The 24,048-nt window shown below is 29.9% G+C and overlaps 2 long non-coding RNA genes across 2 annotated transcripts; both read right to left on the reverse strand.

The window, feature by feature from the left end:
* Positions 1-2,703, reverse strand: LOC148210598 (uncharacterized). The gene is made up of 3 exons (XR_015791351.1): positions 2,455-2,703; positions 1,055-1,110; positions 1-971 (listed from the first exon to the last, which is right to left on the reverse strand). It is a non-coding gene; the product is annotated as an uncharacterized LOC148210598 (long non-coding RNA).
* A 9,996-nt stretch (positions 2,704-12,699) lies between these two features.
* LOC148210599 (uncharacterized) lies at positions 12,700-16,055 on the reverse strand. The gene is made up of 3 exons (XR_015791746.1): positions 15,807-16,055; positions 14,407-14,462; positions 12,700-14,323 (listed from the first exon to the last, which is right to left on the reverse strand). It is a non-coding gene; the product is annotated as an uncharacterized LOC148210599 (long non-coding RNA).
* Between the last annotated feature and the right edge of the window lie 7,993 nt (positions 16,056-24,048).

Raw genomic sequence — 24,048 nt, forward strand, 5'->3', positions numbered from 1 at the left:
TTGAGTTAAAAGATATTTTTCGGTATAAATCATATGTCAAAGATTGGAAGTTTGTCCAACTCAATTCAAATCTTAACCTATAAGATTATATTTTAGGGTTCAGTGGTGATCAGATCTAAGATCTCGTATTTGTGTTCAAGTCTAGTGGTGGGCGGTTTTTTTTTCTACCTTACCTTGACTAATCTTACGAGGTAGATCACAAAACCCTGTAACTAGGATTATCAAGAAACCATGTGATTTTCATCCTAGGTAGATGGTCACCAACACTTGCCTCTAAAGTTCTCAAATCTCTTTCTCATGCTTCAATGTCTCTAGACTACTCATGCCGATTAGGTCTGGTAGGGTGATCTAATACGAATTATGCTTAGGTTATTAATCTTAAACTTTGTATTATTATGATGATATGATAATAAGTTAACTATCTTATAATTTATTATATGAGTTAAGAAGTAGTAGTTCAGTACTTCATATTTTATAAATGAAGAATAATATTTCAAAGACTTGAAATCATCAATATCGAGTTGAAAAGTGTGAGGGAACAAAATGAAATTATAGAAGACAAAAGCTTGATACATCATATGATAAGCAAAAGAGCGAGAGCAGTATCTAGGATTCAACCTCAATTAACTTTTAATAAGAATAAAAGAATCACTAGTCAACTCAATTTATAGAAATTAAACTCGTTTGAACCGAACCAATTCTCACCCAGATAAAATTACAAACTAAATTTAATGAAAGAGTCAAAATAGTTTGAATTGTGTTGAAGAAAATTTTCTAACCGTATATTCTTTAACACCTCTGAAGAGCAAGTGTATGCCAGTAAGATCCTGAGCATGTGAAGCAGATTTTTTTTCCTCAGTTTTTACACAGTTACAAACAGCAGCCAGAGATAGCGCCAAGTTGCCACTTTAATATATGAGAATGCGACAGAAATCCAATTGGCAGATCATGGCATGGCAATTGCCAAAACACTGCAAAAAAATACAAACAGAATATAATTTTTTGCAAAGGAAAAGAGAATATAATTAATGAAATGTGAAGAAAAGGACACCACCATGCTTCTCTCTCTCTCTCTATCATTTGTTGTGCAGTCGTGTTTTTGCATGCATTCTGCAGAAGAAGATCCTTTCCTTTTTAAGACCTCTTTGTTTGTGAAGAAAGAAAAGTAAGACAGAGGATCATGTGGTTGGTTGAAGTTACGAGGCCCTTCTCTGATCCACAAAGAAAAAGGAAAAAAACAAAACAAAAGAATCCTAATTTATTCAAAACCCCATATTCATGAGTTCCAATGCATGAGGGATCATAGCCTCTGTTGGCAAGTGGCAAGCCAGGCTGGTTTGTTTGGCTGGAGAAGAAAATTGGGTACAAAATCATACACAATAATCATTCATTATTAGTCTTAAGGCTTCACTTATCCCATTTGGCTGTGGTGTGGAGCTTCTTGGATCACATAATTTTTTTTAGTTAAACACCATAGTGATGATTTAGGAGCCTAAATGATTGATGCTTCACCAAACAAAGAATATTATTTTGTTTTTAGAGATAGAAAATAGTTTCCAATTTAGTTGTCAGAGAAACAACAAATAGAGATTATATTTTACTTTTTCTTAAGGTGTATTTTAGGTTTTTATGATCATCTAGAATTTTGTAGCCGCTAAGAAGTAAGAAATTCTTAACTTAAACTATATGCTTTTTAAATTGGAAGAAAATAGAAGCTACCCAAAAATTAAAGTTAGAAAACCAACTAAGACATCATAATTGAGTCAATTTAACTAATAAGGATGAATTTAAGAAATAACTTTTCTAAGTGGAAGCACCGGAAGAAAAACTAGTTAAAGCGCTCAACACTTTCCAAGTATTTTTAAAAATTTTAAAATATTTTTAATTATCTAATCAAACAGTATACTTTTTGGTTCAAAATTCATCTCAAAGTCATCCTAAAGACCAATTGGCTTGATTTTAGAAAAATAAAAGAAAATGAAAATATACAAGAATGCAAGAGCAGTCATATTTTAGGTAAAATGGTACAAAAAGATGACAAGGGGGAGAAACCCAATGTTGGCTAAAAAACAATGAACAAAAAGGAAATATTAGATTAGGATTACTTAGTGGGTACAAAATCAAAAGGACGGTGACGATGACGATTCTATAAAACACCTAAAAGTGCAAGTGGGATAGAAGCGAGAAGCAAGGTTTGGGCTGAGGCAGAGCATTGAAGTGGGGTATGGGGGAAGGGACATGACAGACGAAAGAAAATTAAAAAATAGCATAAATTAAGAAGATAAGGCATGCATTACATTATTAGTGGTCAAATTCCTAAGTAAAAGGCGGTGGATCGCACATTGGTGCTTCACGGGCATTTCATCGAACACTTGGTAGTCAAAGAGAGAGATGAGATTATAAATGCAGAGAAATGGGGAGATGGCCCCGGAAGAAAATTGAAATCTTACTTACCAATACCAACGATTTGGGTGTTGGGTGAAGGTGTTTTTGATGGAACTAAACGTAGAGAGGACAAAGATTGGCGTGTTTCTGTTTCTAAGAAAACGCCATGGCCTCAGTCTTCTGAAAACGTGTTCGTACCGTGTGGACGTACGTGCGTTGAATGAATGCTATAAACATAATCCCCGTACCGCCACCCCCAGGCCCCAATTGCCATTCTTTTTTTCTCTTATTCTTCTTCGTTTTGGGATCGAAGTAGAAATTATTCCCACGGATCATCTATCAAATTATTCGGACAATTTAAGCATAAAATTAACTTTTACTATTATAAACCCATAAAAATATAATTGAGTGAATAAAATATCTCGAAGATTTGATCGGAGTCGATATGAGTACACAATATTAAATTTCAGTCGACATGTAAACATTTCTATGTGTCTAATTGACATCTATACGAGCGATAAATCGACATTTTCATAGTATTATGAAAATAAAAAAATCAAAAGACCATTAATATAGATATGATATTAACATTAACAATTTATCTTATTTAAAATTATTGAATTAAATGTTTTTTACGGAGTTTTAAAAAGATCCGTTAACATCAACATGTTATTGATATTTCTGTGAAATTGATACCTCGGTATTCAAAACCTTGCATGAGTATAGCTTGGATATATTCAATTCATTATTTAGTATTTATCTCTCCTGTTTTTTTTTTTTTGTTAGTACTAACATAGTAATATGTGGGGTGGGATTGCAGATCAAACTTACATAAATTATTATGTCAATTACGGTTGAACTATCATCGCTTTGACGATTTAAATTTCATTTTGATTAATAAACTTTCAACATTTTCCTTCCTACTAATCTATTGCAAGCTCACTCCCCAAAGCTTCCAAACAGATGTGCTTCTGCTCCTTATTAAATAAACCAATGGAATGGCATGGAAACTGGTACTGTTTTTTTTTGTTTTTCCTTCCTTAGTATGCTGCTTGTGTTTTAATTTTTAGGTTAAAAAACATTTTGTTATCCATACTTTCGCTAATGTACTGATTTAGTCCATATACTTTTAAATCGGTAACAATTTAGTCATTGAACTTTAATATATGTAAATTTTAGTCCTTGTAATTTAAAGTTGGTTACGATTTAGTCCTTATCATGAAACTTTTTTGTTAAATTTCTTATATATATAGATTGATATACTAAAGAGGGACCAAATATGTTTATAAATAAGAATGATTAAATTGTTATATGATAAAATTTAACACTTAATTTTAATAAATTTTGTTACGATAGAGACTAAATTGTTACAAATTTTAAACTACATGGATTAAATCATTACAAGCTAAAGTTTATGGATTAAATTGTTACTTTAATGAAAATATAAGAACTAAATCGTTACAAACTAAACTTCAGGGACTAAATTGTTAACTCTTAATAAAAGTACATGATCAAATGTATTTTTTAACTTAAATTTTATATCGTCAACTTTGAGGTGGTTTTTTTTCGTAGTTTCATAAGTGGAGTGGAGGTTTCAACTTTTTTGGACATTTTTTTCCCAGTCTCCAATTAATTTATACTTTTCTTTAGTATAAAATAGTATGGATTGAAGTAAACCGTGAAATTAACATCTGTATCTCTCTTGTTTTTTTTTTTCAAATCTATGCAGACGGATGTTGTGGTTGAATTTGAATATTTTGATTTTGGTAGTTGATTGCTTTAGGATGAGTTGAATTTTAATCATTTTGTTAGCTGAATTTTGGGAGATTTGTTGGTTGGATTTTTGGACCATCCTTTTATCGTAAAAGGGGATGAGATAAAAAAAAAAAAAAGTGTGGATTTAATCGTTTATTTGAAATCATAATTAAATCAAACAAATTAAAAATTTCGAGATTAAAATTGACTAATTTTATTGAATACAAGAGTAAAAAATAGTTTGGTTGTTCCAAGATAGTATGTTTTCAATTAGACCTGTACATTAGTAGGTCAGGTCGGTTTCTAGACTGAAACCAAAGCCGAAATGGATTGCCTCTTCTATCACTTTTGTCACCGACCAACCAACTAGTCGATCGGTTCCTGTCCAAACTGATTTTTTTTAATACTGTCAATTGGGAGGGGGTGTGGGAAATAGGAAATGACGGTATCACGTTGGGGCTGGGATTTTTTATAGGAGCTGGTGTTGCATTGCGTCGGTGGGCGGTGGGGGAGGTCTGCGATGCGAAGTTTGAAATATGGTGCACATGCACAATAAACAAATATGGTGAACATATGAACAACAAATACGTGAATAGATGAACAAATAAGTTGAACAGATGAACAAATATGGTAAACAATAAGGTGAACAATGTAAAGTGTATTTTTGTGACACAATTAATACAAAAAATATAAAACACTCTACCTTAAACTAAAATCACAGTTGGTAGAAACTCAAACATATACGGTTGGCCTCTCTATCGTTTACCCTCTACCACCCGCTGTCACACTTGCAACTAGTTTTATCATCGTCGTGTTATCAATTTTGTCTGTTTGGTTACGTCTAGCTCCCAGATGGTGAGTGCCGACTCCTTAGAGGTGGTTCCTCAAAATTGTCTCCCTCTGGATTTCAGTCTCATCATGTAACAATAAACGAATTTAAGAATTTAAGAGAGAGGGTATTATTTTGATCTTGAAAATAATAACGAAATAGATAGGGTAAAATGGGTCAAAATCAAACTGGTAAAATGCTTATTCGGCCCATTTCAAATGGGGGTGACAAAGGAATTCTCTAAATTATTTAATTGGCCTTGAATTTGCCAGTTAGACCCAACCAATATTTGTAGAAATAACCCAACAGTGTAAATTTCAGTGGACCACATGATGGGTCAGACCCAATTATTGTTTGAAGTCTCTTTAAACTTGTCAGGTCCAGTTAGGCCCAGCCCAATAACGACCTCCTGTCCATTAGTTTATTATTATTATTATTTTTTAATAGTAAGTCTTTTACATGAGCTATTTGTAGAAAATAATCAATGTTTAGGTATATCTAGCCTGGTTTCATTGTAATTTATGAAAGAACTAATAGTTCAGAATGGTTGTAAATGCTTTTATTTTTAAGACTTCAAAAGTATTTTTAAAATTTTAACCAAGACCTCCAAAGTATTTTTAGGCTAAAATATTGGGATAAAATAGTTAAGGAATAAGCTAAACTTAAAAAATATATATAAATTAGTACCGAATATAGCTTAAATTGTCGAGATATTTATGTAACAGAGCAAATAATACTAATTCTAAACCACATGAGGTATTTACGTAATTTTCTTTTATTATTATTATAAGGTTCATGTACTTTCATTAAAGTAACGATGTAGTCCTTAAATTTTTAATTATAACAATTTAGTCTCTATACTTTTTATATTGGTAATAATTTAATCCATGAACTTTAATATGTAACAATTTCTCTCTATAGTTTAAAATTTGTAACAATTTAGTTCCTACCACGAAATTCTCATCAAAATTAAGGGCCAATTTTTATCCTATAACGATTTAATTTTTTAATTTATAAACTAATTCGATCATTCATCGGTTTAATGATCTACATATATAAAAAAAAATTAACAAAAAAAAAATCACATTGAAGACTAAATCATTACAAACTTTAAACTAAAAAGATTAAATTGTTACATTCTAAATTATAGAGACTAAATTATTACTAATTTGAAAATATAAAGACTAAATCGTTACTCCAACTAAAGTATTGGGACGAAAAATATTATTTAACCTTATTATAATTATTGAAGGGAAACCTAAGAAGAGAGGGAAAAGGACCCTTGAATTAGGAAATAATAAATAAATAAATCTACTTTGATGAGGACAATTGATAGCTGACTATGAAAATGAATATAAGATTTTCTAGGTTTTTCTTTAACCAAATAAGATTTTCCAGTTTGATACACGTTCCTATTGATCGGCCAAGTAATGTCGTGATATTTATTGAAGTTCTTTAATTTTTCTCGACAAGAAATATTATGAATTATGGTAAATTAATAGACATATGGAACTTTATACATTAATAAATACTATTAATATGTTAATCTAAACATAGTTCAACTGGTTAAACATATATCATGGATTAAAAATATTAGAGGCTCGAATTTCCACTCGTGATGTTTAACAAAAAAAAATTATTATATATCTAATATTAGGACTTTTTTAATAATATTTTATTTTAAATTTATTCAAAATATATATTACTCACCAAACTATTTTCAAGAATAATACTTGAAAAATTGGGTTGTCTGACCACTTCACGCTTTCTAAGTTACATGGCGCCTTGCTGGCGCCATGTGTTTTTTTTTTTTTAATTCTGGCATGTTGTCTTAAATATATATATATATATATACCAAATTCAAATAATTGTTACTTTGGTATATTGGTTATTGGTTGTACATTTACTTTTTCTCTTTTAAACAAATTTAAATAAATGTTACCTATTAAAATTTATCTTCTCTTATAAATTATTATACATCTAACATTAGTTTAGGAATAAAACTAATCAAATAATAAATTATTGATTTATCCAAATTAAATGTGCTGTTTTTATTTTAATAAACTTTCCCGTATGTTTATTCACACACAAAAAAATATACATAATAAAATTTTCTTTATATAAACTTTTCCATTATGTATATATACACAAACACATGTGACAGGATATTCAATATATATATATATGCTGGTGTGTTTATTCACTAAAAAGATATACCTAATAAAATTTTCTTTATATAAGCTTTTCTATTTTTTAAAATATATACATATACATACATGTGTGATTGGATAATGAAACCTTAATTTTTTTGAAAGTAATATTCTTATTTAACAGTTTTTTTCTTATCGAAAAAATTTACATCATAGCATCTTACCACTATGCAATAGCCTAATATGCTCTTATTTAACCGTTTTAAAGGTACAATCACCTATTGTTTTGAATTCTGAGATTTCTTTTTCAATTAATTTATACTTATACATTTGTTGTCAAAACTTATTTTTATCAAAATTTCGAGATTCAATTATTTTTCTTTTATATAATTTTTATTCCAACAATTTAGATATTACTTGTTTGCTTTTTCTTTTCTTTTAACTTTACATCACACAAACTATGAATTTGAGGTTATTTTGAATATAATATTTATTAAAAAAAACCTCATTAAACTCAAATCTTGGATCTGCCACTGCTAGCAAAAGCATTTGCTACCTCATTTGCAGATCGAGAGGTGTGGTTAAAATCTTTTTGACACACTTATCCCAAAACACCTACTAGTCTTAGAATTAGTCACGCCGACCACAGATCCTGAATAGCTACAGAATCTATAATCAACTTCTTCCTAACTTTGATTAACAAGCTCTGATTGCTCACAAAATAAAACAATAATATTTTACATCACAACTATTCTTAAATCCATTCTAAACATTCTATTATGTCAGCATGATGTAGATTTAAAACTCTTTACAAACACAGTACAATATATACGTACAAAATGATACACAACTCTTGAACTACTCTTAGTGGTAGAAGCTGATCCACTATCTATCTGAAATTCAGGTATAGATTGAAAAAGAAAAAAAAAAGAAATAATAAACAGTAAGCTGGGAAGCTCAGTGGTAAGTTAAAAGGAAATTAATTTTATAAAACTTTTTTCATAAACAATTGGAATTCAAGGCATTTAAAACATCATAAAACTGGAATAATAAACTTCATAAAAACTCGAGCGACTAAAAACTCAATAAAATTTCTCATAAGAAACTTGTAACATTCCTTTCCGAACAAAATAATAAGCAACGCTTCCAAGCCTAGGATTTGGAATTTGGATTTTACTCTAATTTTCCCAGTATTCCCCTAGATTCTAGTTACGCCAACTTCTCGATCTGCTTTAAAGGCACATTCTAAATACATGTAAAACTCATCTTATTTCAAATATAAAACATTCTAGGAAAAACTCAACACCACACTTTACCATATTCTGGTCTACTAACATAGAGTAATCTCAGCAGAATAGTCCTAGTCTAGTAGCATAGAGTAATCTTAATATACAAAGTAGAAAAAATATCTCAATATACGGAGTTAAATGGTTTCTATTTATGGGATACTATAAACATATTTATATAGCATATATGTAATCACCTAGATACAATAACATGATGGTTTAAAAATTGCTTTCGGCATCAAGTTCACAAATCTCATAAACTGATCTAATTTTTTTTTCTTATTTAATAAGAGCTTTCCTTTCTAATCTTTCTTTCTAAACAATATTTCACAAAACTCTAAAACCATTCATGAAATCTTTTTCTAAATAGAATTTTATAAACTTTTTAAACATCCCTTTAAGATCATAAAACACTTATCTAAATCCTAACACATTTCTGAAATTCTAAAACAAACACAGCTATTTTCATTTATAGAAAAAATTCTAAAACATGCCTAATATATATAATTTCTTGAAATTCCATAATATTATGAAAAATATTTATAAAATAACCACTAATAAATCCTACAAACTGGATCGTAGACTCAAGTGGTACGTTGCTCCAATTTCTACAAATTTCACGTGGTCTTATCTCCAACATAAATCATATTTATCCCTTAAATTATCCCGTTATATCCAATTTAACAATTCATTCTCGCAATTAAAAAAAAAAAAAATTCATTGTCTTTCTTCATTTAAAACCCACTTCCTCTCTCCGACTACTGGCCCCACAACCGACTCAATTGGTCTTCCCCTCAAAATCAAATCTCACATGACTTGCTCCAAAGTCGCCTTAATTTTAACACAATTCTCTCTCGAGAGCTCTCAAAATCAACCAAGATTCTCTCTCTATTTCTCGACCACTTTTGTCAAACTTTTTTCTTTCTTATTTAGCACAACCCTCCCACACGCGTCATATCAATTGCTTCCAAAATTATACTTTTTTTTTTTTCTTTTCTATTCCAATGCCTAAAAGACCGATTTGACATATATTTCCATGAAATATGTTTAAAACTTTTAATTTAAAAATCTTAAACTTATCCGTAAAATCATTTATTTTAAAACAAGCTTTTGCTTAATTTGTAATTTGGGAATTATTTATTTTATTTAATACTTTCATAAAAATTTTACTTTTAATATTTTCCTAAAAAATATATATTTTTATTTTTAAAATTCAATACTCATTGATTTAGAAAAACCGATACCAATACGGCACCTTGTATATTTGACTTAGTGTGAAAAGGGGTTAGCCTGAACAAAAATTAGCAGTGGAGATATAATTCATTCCTTCAAATAAGGAAAAGTGATTTTGACAGTCAAACTTGTGTTAAAGATAGTACATTGAATCCAACCGAATCTTTTTTTTTTCTCTCTCTATTTCCTTTTTTTCAGTGTTATTGCTAAAGAATTTGTGGACATTTCACTTTTTTTTTTTTTTTTTTTATTCTCACGATTATTATTTCACTTTCTTCAATTCATTCAAATCAATTTTTATGTTTTTTTTATATTCTCACAGTAATTTCCCACTTATTTCCTCTCTCTACCTCAATCTCGATCTTTTTCCACGTCTTTTTCTTTTCACTCCCTCGTTTTCTCATCGTTTTTCATTTTTCTCTCTCTTTAACAACCATGAATTTTTTTTCTCTTTCTCATTTCCTTCTTCCCCTTCCCCTCTTTTTTTCTAATTACTATTATTCTCTTTCTTCTTCACCCACCACAAATATCGATTTACTCTAAAAAAAGTTAAATAAAAGACTTGTGGGAAAAGAAGTTTGGCTTATGATGGATATGGGATGGGTAAGGAGACAAAGAGCTACTTGAGCGAGAGAAAAGAGAGTTGAGAGAGCGAATTGAGCGAGGGAGAGAGAAAGTTGAGCGAGAGAGAGTTGAGCTAGAACTGAGCGAGAATTCACGTATCTTATTTTGAGGGAAAAATAATAATAATAAATTCCCTTTCAAATCTATATGCCATTATTTAAATTTATATCTAAAAATATGATTTTTAATGAGGTTTTATTTTTTTTGATAGTATCTAAAAATTAATTTTGAATATAATGTTTATCAATACAATATTATTAAACAAATTATAAGGGAAATAATTTCAAATGTTTTGAAATAAAATGTCGTTTATCTACAAAATAATAATAGTAATAATAATAAATTTTGGTTAATTTAAATGAAATTATAAACAAGATTAAATCGATCAGATCTAAATAAATTTTGAAATAGTTTGATCAAATTCAAAATCAAAATAATTAACAAATAATTATTAAATATTTTCTTAATAAAAAATTTGAAAATTGGAATGGAGAGAAACGAAATCTCAATCTCTCTTAGGTTTCATTTGAAATTTAATTCAAATTTGTTTCCTGAAATCTCTCATCAATCTCTTTAAATAATTTCTCATGTACTTTTAATTATGATTGAATTTCAAATCTAACCCTCAATTTTGCTTTCCCCTCTTTTCCCCCTTTCCTCCGTTTCTGAGGTTTCTTTCAGTTTCTTAGTAACAATGGGTGACGGTATTCGAGCCATAGAATTTCTCAATTCTGACACAAGGTACTTATTAGATCTAATAAGTACATTAGATCTAATAGAATTATTTTGCTGTATCCAGACTAATATCAATCCAACCCATTTCATGAATAAAATGTGACCAATTAACCAACCAACAAAACTACTTGTTACAAATAACATCTTGTTGTTGCATCGAAACATAGAAATGTTGACTAATATGACTAACATTGAACTGGTAAAATGAAATGTTTCTAATTTAAATTTTAATCAAATGAAAGTATCAGTTTAAAATCTAATTACAAAAAAAAAACGTGGTGAGAGAGACCAAGTAGATGAGAGAGAGAGACCGAGCATATGAGATTGAGAGTGAGAGCGAGCGAGAGAAATCGAGCGAGAGCGAGTGATCGAGAAGAAAGAGAGATCGACCGGCGTTGCCCTTTGCCCGACACACCTTTAAGGCAAGAATCCCCTCGACCCCTCCCCCGAACCAGAGTTAGCTCTAAATCTTCCATTTTCGCCGCCGCCGATATATGCAAAAAAATGCCACCACAAATAACAGCTTTAAGAAACGCTTCATTCTTAGGGTTTATGGTACATATCTGTATAACGCAAATGAAGAGATGGAGGATGGAAAGAGAAAAAAAGAGAGAGAATACGAACAGAGAAAATGCAATGTTTTAAAATGGGGAAATCTAAAATATTAATAGAGGACAGTAAATGTCTCAAACTATATATCATACTCTTCATCAAATTTTTCTTTTTCTTATTTTAAGTTTCATTATGATGTGGACACTATTACTTGTTATATTTTCTTGATTATAGTTGTATTTCTAATTTTGCACATTTTAAGTTCTTCTTAATGCAATGTTGTATTCTTGTTAGGGATAAAAAAAAGTTAACAAATATTATCTCAATCACAATTCCAAACAACATATGCTAACTAATCCCTGATTAGGTTCCGGTTCCAATTATAACATAAATAAATTAAATCAAATCGGAACTATGCTCAAAGAGTAGATAAATCAACAAGAACAATAAAATAATGAGGTGGCAAGGGTAATAATTTTACATAAAAATTATATAACTAAATTACTTCAATTTGAAGTAATGGGCATGTTGTATTTAAGCCCATTAAGGCCCATCATTCTTTCTTTTAATTTGGCTCCATTGTCAAAAATATCATACATACGTCTACTTTTTAATAACCTAGCAATTCACTATTGCTCTTACGAGTTATCGAGTCACAGCCTACCCCAGCTCATTACATAGCTGTATAATTACAAAGATTCTTATATATAAATACAATATTACCGCCTCTCTCGCAGTCTCTCATCGCAAACCATTGCTCTCACTGTAAACTATAACAGCTTAAGCAATGGGCATGGCAATGTCGACCTTCCAATTATTTTGTTTCTCTCGTTGTCGGATATTATTGTTCAGGTTTCCATATCTGCTTAAAAAGGAGCCGCAAGCGGATCAGCCAATGAACAACAACGTTATTATTGAGCTTTCTAAGATTGCGGTGTCTGAAAATCACGGCGATTGAGATTGAGATCGAAGCAAAGCCAACGGTGGAGCTCTCCAAAGTTGCAGTCTCCGACACTCACGGCGAAGACTCGCCGTACTTCGCCGGCTGGAAAGCTTACTACCATTCATAGTATTTTATACATGCACTGCACATATGAAATTCCAAAAAAACAAAAAAAAAAAACCACCTGAAAGTTAATAATATAAAACACAAGAATTAGGTCCCCCACCCCCATGGGCTTGGGGGAATACTTCCAGTTTTTGCCTTTCAAAAAAGGGAAGAAAAAAACTTCCAGCAGCAGCACGTTGTTTGGAAGCTTTGGGGAGTGAGCCTGCAGTAGATTAGTAGGAAAAAAAAAAACAGAGACAATAACACAACATACAAAATAGAAACTTGCAATGCAATTCCCAATAAGACTTCCGAAACAGCTGCCTGTGCCTAAGCATGGGGAGGGCTCTAGTTGTCAAACTTGTAACACATGCTGCCATACATTACATTACATATAGCCTCCTAGCTATGAGTATCACATTGAACCGTATCGTTCATTATCTCACTCTAATCTCCAAAATATAGTCAATGAAAATGACCGACTCCTTAACAATGAGAAAGAATTTTGCCCTCACTATCATTAAACGTTTGACAATTAAAAAAGAGAAGTGAAAAACAAACATTTTCTTAAAATATGACGAATTGTCAATTTTTATAGTGACGAAGACAAGATTTGATACTCACCATTAAAGAACTAAGTATTATCCTAGAACCCATCGAAGGAAATCTCTCTATATCCATTTTGTTTTGGCTTTGTACACATGCTCACTTCTATACACTAAAGTGATCATTTACAAGTTTTGAGTTTGGTTGGATTGAGTTAAAAGATATTTTTCGGTATAAATCATATGTCAAAGATTGGAAGTTTGTCCAACTCAATTCAAATCTTAACCTATAAGATTATATTTTAGGGTTCAGTGGTGATCAGATCTAAGATCTCGTATTTGTGTTCAAGTCTAGTGGTGGGCGGTTTTTTTTTCTACCTTACCTTGACTAATCTTACGAGGTAGATCACAAAACCCTGTAACTAGGATTATCAAGAAACCATGTGATTTTCATCCTAGGTAGATGGTCACCAACACTTGCCTCTAAAGTTCTCAAATCTCTTTCTCATGCTTCAATGTCTCTAGACTACTCATGCCGATTAGGTCTGGTAGGGTGATCTAATACGAATTATGCTTAGGTTATTAATCTTAAACTTTGTATTATTATGATGATATGATAATAAGTTAACTATCTTATAATTTATTATATGAGTTAAGAAGTAGTAGTTCAGTACTTCATATTTTATAAATGAAGAATAATATTTCAAAGACTTGAAATCATCAATATCGAGTTGAAAAGTGTGAGGGAACAAAATGAAATTATAGAAGACAAAAGCTTGATACATCATATGATAAGCAAAAGAGCGAGAGCAGTATCTAGGATTCAACCTCAATTAACTTTTAATAAGAATAAAAGAATCACTAGTCAACTCAATTTATAGAAATTAAACTCGTTTGAACCGAACCAATTCTCACCCAGATAAAATTACAAACTAAATTTAATGAAAGAGTCAAAATAGTTTGAATTGTGTTGAAGAAAATTTTCTAACCGTATATTCTTTAACACCTCTGAAGAGCAAGTGTATGCCAGTAAGATCCTGAGCATGTGAAGCAGATTTTTTTTCCTCAGTTTTTACACAGTTACAAACAGCAGCCAGAGATAGCGCCAAGTTGCCACTTTAATATATGAGAATGCGACAGAAATCCAATTGGCAGATCATGGCATGGCAATTGCCAAAACACTGCAAAAAAATACAAACAGAATATAATTTTTTGCAAAGGAAAAGAGAATATAATTAATGAAATGTGAAGAAAAGGACACCACCATGCTTCTCTCTCTCTCTCTATCATTTGTTGTGCAGTCGTGTTTTTGCATGCATTCTGCAGAAGAAGATCCTTTCCTTTTTAAGACCTCTTTGTTTGTGAAGAAAGAAAAGTAAGACAGAGGATCATGTGGTTGGTTGAAGTTACGAGGCCCTTCTCTGATCCACAAAGAAAAAGGAAAAAAACAAAACAAAAGAATCCTAATTTATTCAAAACCCCATATTCATGAGTTCCAATGCATGAGGGATCATAGCCTCTGTTGGCAAGTGGCAAGCCAGGCTGGTTTGTTTGGCTGGAGAAGAAAATTGGGTACAAAATCATACACAATAATCATTCATTATTAGTCTTAAGGCTTCACTTATCCCATTTGGCTGTGGTGTGGAGCTTCTTGGATCACATAATTTTTTTTAGTTAAACACCATAGTGATGATTTAGGAGCCTAAATGATTGATGCTTCACCAAACAAAGAATATTATTTTGTTTTTAGAGATAGAAAATAGTTTCCAATTTAGTTGTCAGAGAAACAACAAATAGAGATTATATTTTACTTTTTCTTAAGGTGTATTTTAGGTTTTTATGATCATCTAGAATTTTGTAGCCGCTAAGAAGTAAGAAATTCTTAACTTAAACTATATGCTTTTTAAATTGGAAGAAAATAGAAGCTACCCAAAAATTAAAGTTAGAAAACCAACTAAGACATCATAATTGAGTCAATTTAACTAATAAGGATGAATTTAAGAAATAACTTTTCTAAGTGGAAGCACCGGAAGAAAAACTAGTTAAAGCGCTCAACACTTTCCAAGTATTTTTAAAAATTTTAAAATATTTTTAATTATCTAATCAAACAGTATACTTTTTGGTTCAAAATTCATCTCAAAGTCATCCTAAAGACCAATTGGCTTGATTTTAGAAAAATAAAAGAAAATGAAAATATACAAGAATGCAAGAGCAGTCATATTTTAGGTAAAATGGTACAAAAAGATGACAAGGGGGAGAAACCCAATGTTGGCTAAAAAACAATGAACAAAAAGGAAATATTAGATTAGGATTACTTAGTGGGTACAAAATCAAAAGGACGGTGACGATGACGATTCTATAAAACACCTAAAAGTGCAAGTGGGATAGAAGCGAGAAGCAAGGTTTGGGCTGAGGCAGAGCATTGAAGTGGGGTATGGGGGAAGGGACATGACAGACGAAAGAAAATTAAAAAATAGCATAAATTAAGAAGATAAGGCATGCATTACATTATTAGTGGTCAAATTCCTAAGTAAAAGGCGGTGGATCGCACATTGGTGCTTCACGGGCATTTCATCGAACACTTGGTAGTCAAAGAGAGAGATGAGATTATAAATGCAGAGAAATGGGGAGATGGCCCCGGAAGAAAATTGAAATCTTACTTACCAATACCAACGATTTGGGTGTTGGGTGAAGGTGTTTTTGATGGAACTAAACGTAGAGAGGACAAAGATTGGCGTGTTTCTGTTTCTAAGAAAACGCCATGGCCTCAGTCTTCTGAAAACGTGTTCGTACCGTGTGGACGTACGTGCGTTGAATGAATGCTATAAACATAATCCCCGTACCGCCACCCCCAGGCCCCAATTGCCATTCTTTTTTTCTCTTATTCTTCTTCGTTTTGGGATCGAAGTAGAAATTATTCCCACGGATCATCTATCAAATTATTCGGACAATTTAAGCATAAAATTAACTTTTACTATTATAAACCCATAAAAATATAATTGAGTGAATAAAATATCTCGAAGATTTGATCGGAGTCGATATGAGTACACAATATTAAATTTCAGTCGACATGTAAACATTTCTATGTGTCTAATTGACATCTATACGAGCGATAAATCGACATTTTCATAGTATTATGAAAATAAAAAAATCAAAAGACCATTAATATAGATATGATATTAACATTAACAATTTATCTTATTTAAAATTATTGAATTAAATGTTTTTTACGGAGTTTTAAAAAGATCCGTTAACATCAACATGTTATTGATATTTCTGTGAAATTGATACCTCGGTATTCAAAACCTTGCATGAGTATAGCTTGGATATATTCAATTCATTATTTAGTATTTATCTCTCCTGTTTTTTTTTTTTTTGTTAGTACTAACATAGTAATATGTGGGGTGGGATTGCAGATCAAACTTACATAAATTATTATGTCAATTACGGTTGAACTATCATCGCTTTGACGATTTAAATTTCATTTTGATTAATAAACTTTCAACATTTTCCTTCCTACTAATCTATTGCAAGCTCACTCCCCAAAGCTTCCAAACAGATGTGCTTCTGCTCCTTATTAAATAAACCAATGGAATGGCATGGAAACTGGTACTGTTTTTTTTTGTTTTTCCTTCCTTAGTATGCTGCTTGTGTTTTAATTTTTAGGTTAAAAAACATTTTGTTATCCATACTTTCGCTAATGTACTGATTTAGTCCATATACTTTTAAATCGGTAACAATTTAGTCATTGAACTTTAATATATGTAAATTTTAGTCCTTGTAATTTAAAGTTGGTTACGATTTAGTCCTTATCATGAAACTTTTTTGTTAAATTTCTTATATATATAGATTGATATACTAAAGAGGGACCAAATATGTTTATAAATAAGAATGATTAAATTGTTATATGATAAAATTTAACACTTAATTTTAATAAATTTTGTTACGATAGAGACTAAATTGTTACAAATTTTAAACTACATGGATTAAATCATTACAAGCTAAAGTTTATGGATTAAATTGTTACTTTAATGAAAATATAAGAACTAAATCGTTACAAACTAAACTTCAGGGACTAAATTGTTAACTCTTAATAAAAGTACATGATCAAATGTATTTTTTAACTTAAATTTTATATCGTCAACTTTGAGGTGGTTTTTTTTCGTAGTTTCATAAGTGGAGTGGAGGTTTCAACTTTTTTGGACATTTTTTTCCCAGTCTCCAATTAATTTATACTTTTCTTTAGTATAAAATAGTATGGATTGAAGTAAACCGTGAAATTAACATCTGTATCTCTCTTGTTTTTTTTTTTCAAATCTATGCAGACGGATGTTGTGGTTGAATTTGAATATTTTGATTTTGGTAGTTGATTGCTTTAGGATGAGTTGAATTTTAATCATTTTGTTAGCTGAATTTTGGGAGATTTGTTGGTTGGATTTTTGGACCATCCTTTTATCGTAAAAGGGGATGAGATAAAAAAAAAAAAAGTGTGGATTTAATCGTTTATTTGAAATCATAATTAAATCAAACAAATTAAAAATTTCGAGATTAAAATTGACTAATTTTATTGAATACAAGAGTAAAAAATAGTTTGGTTGTTCCAAGATAGTATGTTTTCAATTAGACCTGTACATTAGTAGGTCAGGTCGGTTTCTAGACTGAAACCAAAGCCGAAATGGATTGCCTCTTCTATCACTTTTGTCACCGACCAACCAACTAGTCGATCGGTTCCTGTCCAAACTGATTTTTTTTAATACTGTCAATTGGGAGGGGGTGTGGGAAATAGGAAATGACGGTATCACGTTGGGGCTGGGATTTTTTATAGGAGCTGGTGTTGCATTGCGTCGGTGGGCGGTGGGGGAGGTCTGCGATGCGAAGTTTGAAATATGGTGCACATGCACAATAAACAAATATGGTGAACATATGAACAACAAATACGTGAATAGATGAACAAATAAGTTGAACAGATGAACAAATATGGTAAACAATAAGGTGAACAATGTAAAGTGTATTTTTGTGACACAATTAATACAAAAATATAAAACACTCTACCTTAAACTAAAATCACAGTTGGTAGAAACTCAAACATATACGGTTGGCCTCTCTATCGTTTACCCTCTACCACCCGCTGTCACACTTGCAACTAGTTTTATCATCGTCGTGTTATCAATTTTGTCTGTTTGGTTACGTCTAGCTCCCAGATGGTGAGTGCCGACTCCTTAGAGGTGGTTCCTCAAAATTGTCTCCCTCTGGATTTCAGTCTCATCATGTAACAATAAACGAATTTAAGAATTTAAGAGAGAGGGTATTATTTTGATCTTGAAAATAATAACGAAATAGATAGGGTAAAATGGGTCAAAATCAAACTGGTAAAATGCTTATTCGGCCCATTTCAAATGGGGGTGACAAAGGAATTCTCTAAATTATTTAATTGGCCTTGAATTTGCCAGTTAGACCCAACCAATATTTGTAGAAATAACCCAACAGTGTAAATTTCAGTGGACCACATGATGGGTCAGACCCAATTATTGTTTGAAGTCTCTTTAAACTTGTCAGGTCCAGTTAGGCCCAGCCCAATAACGACCTCCTGTCCATTAGTTTATTATTATTATTATTTTTTAATAGTAAGTCTTTTACATGAGCTATTTGTAGAAAATAATCAATGTTTAGGTATATCTAGCCTGGTTTCATTGTAATTTATGAAAGAACTAATAGTTCAGAATGGTTGTAAATGCTTTTATTTTTAAGACTTCAAAAGTATTTTTTAAAATTTTAACCAAGACCTCCAAAGTATTTTTAGGCTAAAATATTGGGATAAAATAGTTAAGGAATAAGCTAAACTTAAAAATATATATAAATTAGTACCGAATATAGCTTAAATTGTCGAGATATTTATGTAACAGAGCAAATAATACTAATTCTAAACCACATGAGGTATTTACGTAATTTTCTTTTATTATTATTATAAGGTTCATGTACTTTCATTAAAGTAACGATGTAGTCCTTAAATTTTTAATTATAACAATTTAGTCTCTATACTTTTTATATTGGTAATAATTTAATCCATGAACTTTAATATGTAACAATTTCTCTCTATAGTTTAAAATTTGTAACAATTTAGTTCCTACCACGAAATTCTCATCAAAATTAAGGGCCAATTTTTATCCTATAACGATTTAATTTTTTAATTTATAAACTAATTCGATCATTCATCGGTTTAATGATCTACATATATAAAAAAAAATTAACAAAAAAAAAAATCACATTGAAGACTAAATCATTACAAACTTTAAACTAAAAAGATTAAATTGTTACATTCTAAATTATAGAGACTAAATTATTACTAATTTGAAAATATAAAGACTAAATCGTTACTCCAACTAAAGTATTGGGACGAAAATATTATTTAACCTTATTATAATTATTGAAGGGAAACCTAAGAAGAGAGGGAAAAGGACCCTTGAATTAGGAAATAATAAATAAATAAATCTACTTTGATGAGGACAATTGATAGCTGACTATGAAAATGAATATAAGATTTTCTAGGTTTTTCTTTAACCAAATAAGATTTTCCAGTTTGATACACGTTCCTATTGATCGGCCAAGTAATGTCGTGATATTTATTGAAGTTCTTTAATTTTTCTCGACAAGAAATATTATGAATTATGGTAAATTAATAGACATATGGAACTTTATACATTAATAAATACTATTAATATGTTAATCTAAACATAGTTCAACTGGTTAAACATATATCATGGATTAAAAATATTAGAGGCTCGAATTTCCACTCGTGATGTTTAACAAAAAAAAATTATTATATATCTAATATTAGGACTTTTTAATAATATTTTATTTTAAATTTATTCAAAATATATATTACTCACCAAACTATTTTCAAGAATAATACTTGAAAAATTGGGTTGTCTGACCACTTCACGCTTTCTAAGTTACATGGCGCCTTGCTGGCGCCATGTGTTTTTTTTTTTTTAATTCTGGCATGTTGTCTTAAATATATATATATATATACCAAATTCAAATAATTGTTACTTTGGTATATTGGTTATTGGTTGTACATTTACTTTTTCTCTTTTAAACAAATTTAAATAAATGTTACCTATTAAAATTTATCTTCTCTTATAAATTATTATACATCTAACATTAGTTTAGGAATAAAACTAATCAAATAATAAATTATTGATTTATCCAAATTAAATGTGCTGTTTTTATTTTAATAAACTTTCCCGTATGTTTATTCACACACAAAAAAATATACATAATAAAATTTTCTTTATATAAACTTTTCCATTATGTATATATACACAAACACATGTGACAGGATATTCAATATATATATATATGCTGGTGTGTTTATTCACTAAAAAGATATACCTAATAAAATTTTCTTTATATAAGCTTTTCTATTTTTTTAAAATATATACATATACATACATGTGTGATTGGATAATGAAACCTTAATTTTTTTGAAAGTAATATTCTTATTTAACAGTTTTTTTCTTATCGAAAAAATTTACATCATAGCATCTTACCACTATGCAATAGCCTAATATGCTCTTATTTAACCGTTTTAAAGGTACAATCACCTATTGTTTTGAATTCTGAGATTTCTTTTTCAATTAATTTATACTTATACATTTGTTGTCAAAACTTATTTTTATCAAAATTTCGAGATTCAATTATTTTTCTTTTATATAATTTTTATTCCAACAATTTAGATATTACTTGTTTGCTTTTTCTTTTCTTTTAACTTTACATCACACAAACTATGAATTTGAGGTTATTTTGAATATAATATTTATTAAAAAAAACCTCATTAAACTCAAATCTTGGATCTGCCACTGCTAGCAAAAGCATTTGCTACCTCATTTGCAGATCGAGAGGTGTGGTTAAAATCTTTTTGACACACTTATCCCAAAACACCTACTAGTCTTAGAATTAGTCACGCCGACCACAGATCCTGAATAGCTACAGAATCTATAATCAACTTCTTCCTAACTTTGATTAACAAGCTCTGATTGCTCACAAAATAAAACAATAATATTTTACATCACAACTATTCTTAAATCCATTCTAAACATTCTATTATGTCAGCATGATGTAGATTTAAAACTCTTTACAAACACAGTACAATATATACGTACAAAATGATACACAACTCTTGAACTACTCTTAGTGGTAGAAGCTGATCCACTATCTATCTGAAATTCAGGTATAGATTGAAAAAGAAAAAAAAAAGAAATAATAAACAGTAAGCTGGGAAGCTCAGTGGTAAGTTAAAAGGAAATTAATTTTATAAAACTTTTTTCATAAACAATTGGAATTCAAGGCATTTAAAACATCATAAAACTGGAATAATAAACTTCATAAAAACTCGAGCGACTAAAAACTCAATAAAATTTCTCATAAGAAACTTGTAACATTCCTTTCCGAACAAAATAATAAGCAACGCTTCCAAGCCTAGGATTTGGAATTTGGATTTTACTCTAATTTTCCCAGTATTCCCCTAGATTCTAGTTACGCCAACTTCTCGATCTGCTTTAAAGGCACATTCTAAATACATGTAAAACTCATCTTATTTCAAATATAAAACATTCTAGGAAAAACTCAACACCACACTTTACCATATTCTGGTCTACTAACATAGAGTAATCTCAGCAGAATAGTCCTAGTCTAGTAGCATAGAGTAATCTTAATATACAAAGTAGAAAAAATATCTCAATATACGGAGTTAAATGGTTTCTATTTATGGGATACTATAAACATATTTATATAGCATATATGTAATCACCTAGATACAATAACATGATGGTTTAAAAATTGCTTTCGGCATCAAGTTCACAAATCTCATAAACTGATCTAATTTTTTTTTCTTATTTAATAAGAGCTTTCCTTTCTAATCTTTCTTTCTAAACAATATTTCACAAAACTCTAAAACCATTCATGAAATCTTTTTCTAAATAGAATTTTATAAACTTTTTAAACATCCCTTTAAGATCATAAAACACTTATCTAAATCCTAACACATTTCTGAAATTCTAAAACAAACACAGCTATTTTCATTTATAGAAAAAATTCTAAAACATGCCTAATATATATAATTTCTTGAAATTCCATAATATTATGAAAAATATTTTATAAAATAACCACTAATAAATCCTACAAACTGGATCGTAGACTCAAGTGGTACGTTGCTCCAATTTCTACAAATTTCACGTGGTCTTATCTCCAACATAAATCATATTTATCCCTTAAATTATCCCGTTATATCCAATTTAACAATTCATTCTCGCAATTAAAAAAAAAAAAAATTCATTGTCTTTCTTCATTTAAAACCCACTTCCTCTCTCCGACTACTGGCCCCACAACCGACTCAATTGGTCTTCCCCTCAAAATCAAATCTCACATGACTTGCTCCAAAGTCGCCTTAATTTTAACACAATTCTCTCTCGAGAGCTCTCAAAATCAACCAAGATTCTCTCTCTATTTCTCGACCACTTTTGTCAAACTTTTTTCTTTCTTATTTAGCACAACCCTCCCACACGCGTCATATCAATTGCTTCCAAAATTATACTTTTTTTTTTTTTCTTTTCTATTCCAATGCCTAAAAGACCGATTTGACATATATTTCCATGAAATATGTTTAAAACTTTTAATTTAAAAATCTTAAACTTATCCGTAAAATCATTTATTTTAAAACAAGCTTTTGCTTAATTTGTAATTTGGGAATTATTTATTTTATTTAATACTTTCATAAAAATTTTACTTTTAATATTTTCCTAAAAAATATATATATTTTTATTTTTAAAATTCAATACTCATTGATTTAGAAAAACCGATACCAATACGGCACCTTGTATATTTGACTTAGTGTGAAAAGGGGTTAGCCTGAACAAAAATTAGCAGTGGAGATATAATTCATTCCTTCAAATAAGGAAAAGTGATTTTGACAGTCAAACTTGTGTTAAAGATAGTACATTGAATCCAACCGAATCTTTTTTTTTTTCTCTCTCTATTTCCTTTTTTTCAGTGTTATTGCTAAAGAATTTGTGGACATTTCACTTTTTTTTTTTTTTTTTTTATTCTCACGATTATTATTTCACTTTCTTCAATTCATTCAAATCAATTTTTATGTTTTTTTTATATTCTCACAGTAATTTCCCACTTATTTCCTCTCTCTACCTCAATCTCGATCTTTTTCCACGTCTTTTTCTTTTCACTCCCTCGTTTTCTCATCGTTTTTCATTTTTCTCTCTCTTTAACAACCATGAATTTTTTTCTCTTTCTCATTTCCTTCTTCCCCTTCCCCTCTTTTTTTCTAATTACTATTATTCTCTTTCTTCTTCACCCACCACAAATATCGATTTACTCTAAAAAAAAGTTAAATAAAAGACTTGTGGGAAAAGAAGTTTGGCTTATGATGGATATGGGATGGGTAAGGAGACAAAGAGCTACTTGAGCGAGAGAAAAAGAGAGTTGAGAGAGCGAATTGAGCGAGGGAGAGAGAAAGTTGAGCGAGAGAGAGTTGAGCTAGAACTGAGCGAGAATTCACGTATCTTATTTTGAGGGAAAAATAATAATAATAAATTCCCTTTCAAATCTATATGCCATTATTTAAATTTATATCTAAAAATATGATTTTTAATGAGGTTTTATTTTTTTTGATAGTATCTAAAAATTAATTTTGAATATAATGTTTATCAATACAATATTATTAAACAAATTATAAGGGAAATAATTTCAAATGTTTTGAAATAAAATGTCGTTTATCTACAAAATAATAATAGTAATAATAATAAATTTTGGTTAATTTAAATGAAATTATAAACAAGATTAAATCGATCAGATCTAAATAAATTTTGAAATAGTTTGATCAAATTCAAAATCA

Source organism: Momordica charantia (genome assembly GCF_013281855.1).
Source record: "Momordica charantia cultivar OHB3-1 chromosome 6 unlocalized genomic scaffold, Mcharantia_2.0 BLBB01000006.1, whole genome shotgun sequence".
NCBI classification, from domain to species: Eukaryota; Viridiplantae; Streptophyta; class Magnoliopsida; order Cucurbitales; family Cucurbitaceae; genus Momordica; species Momordica charantia.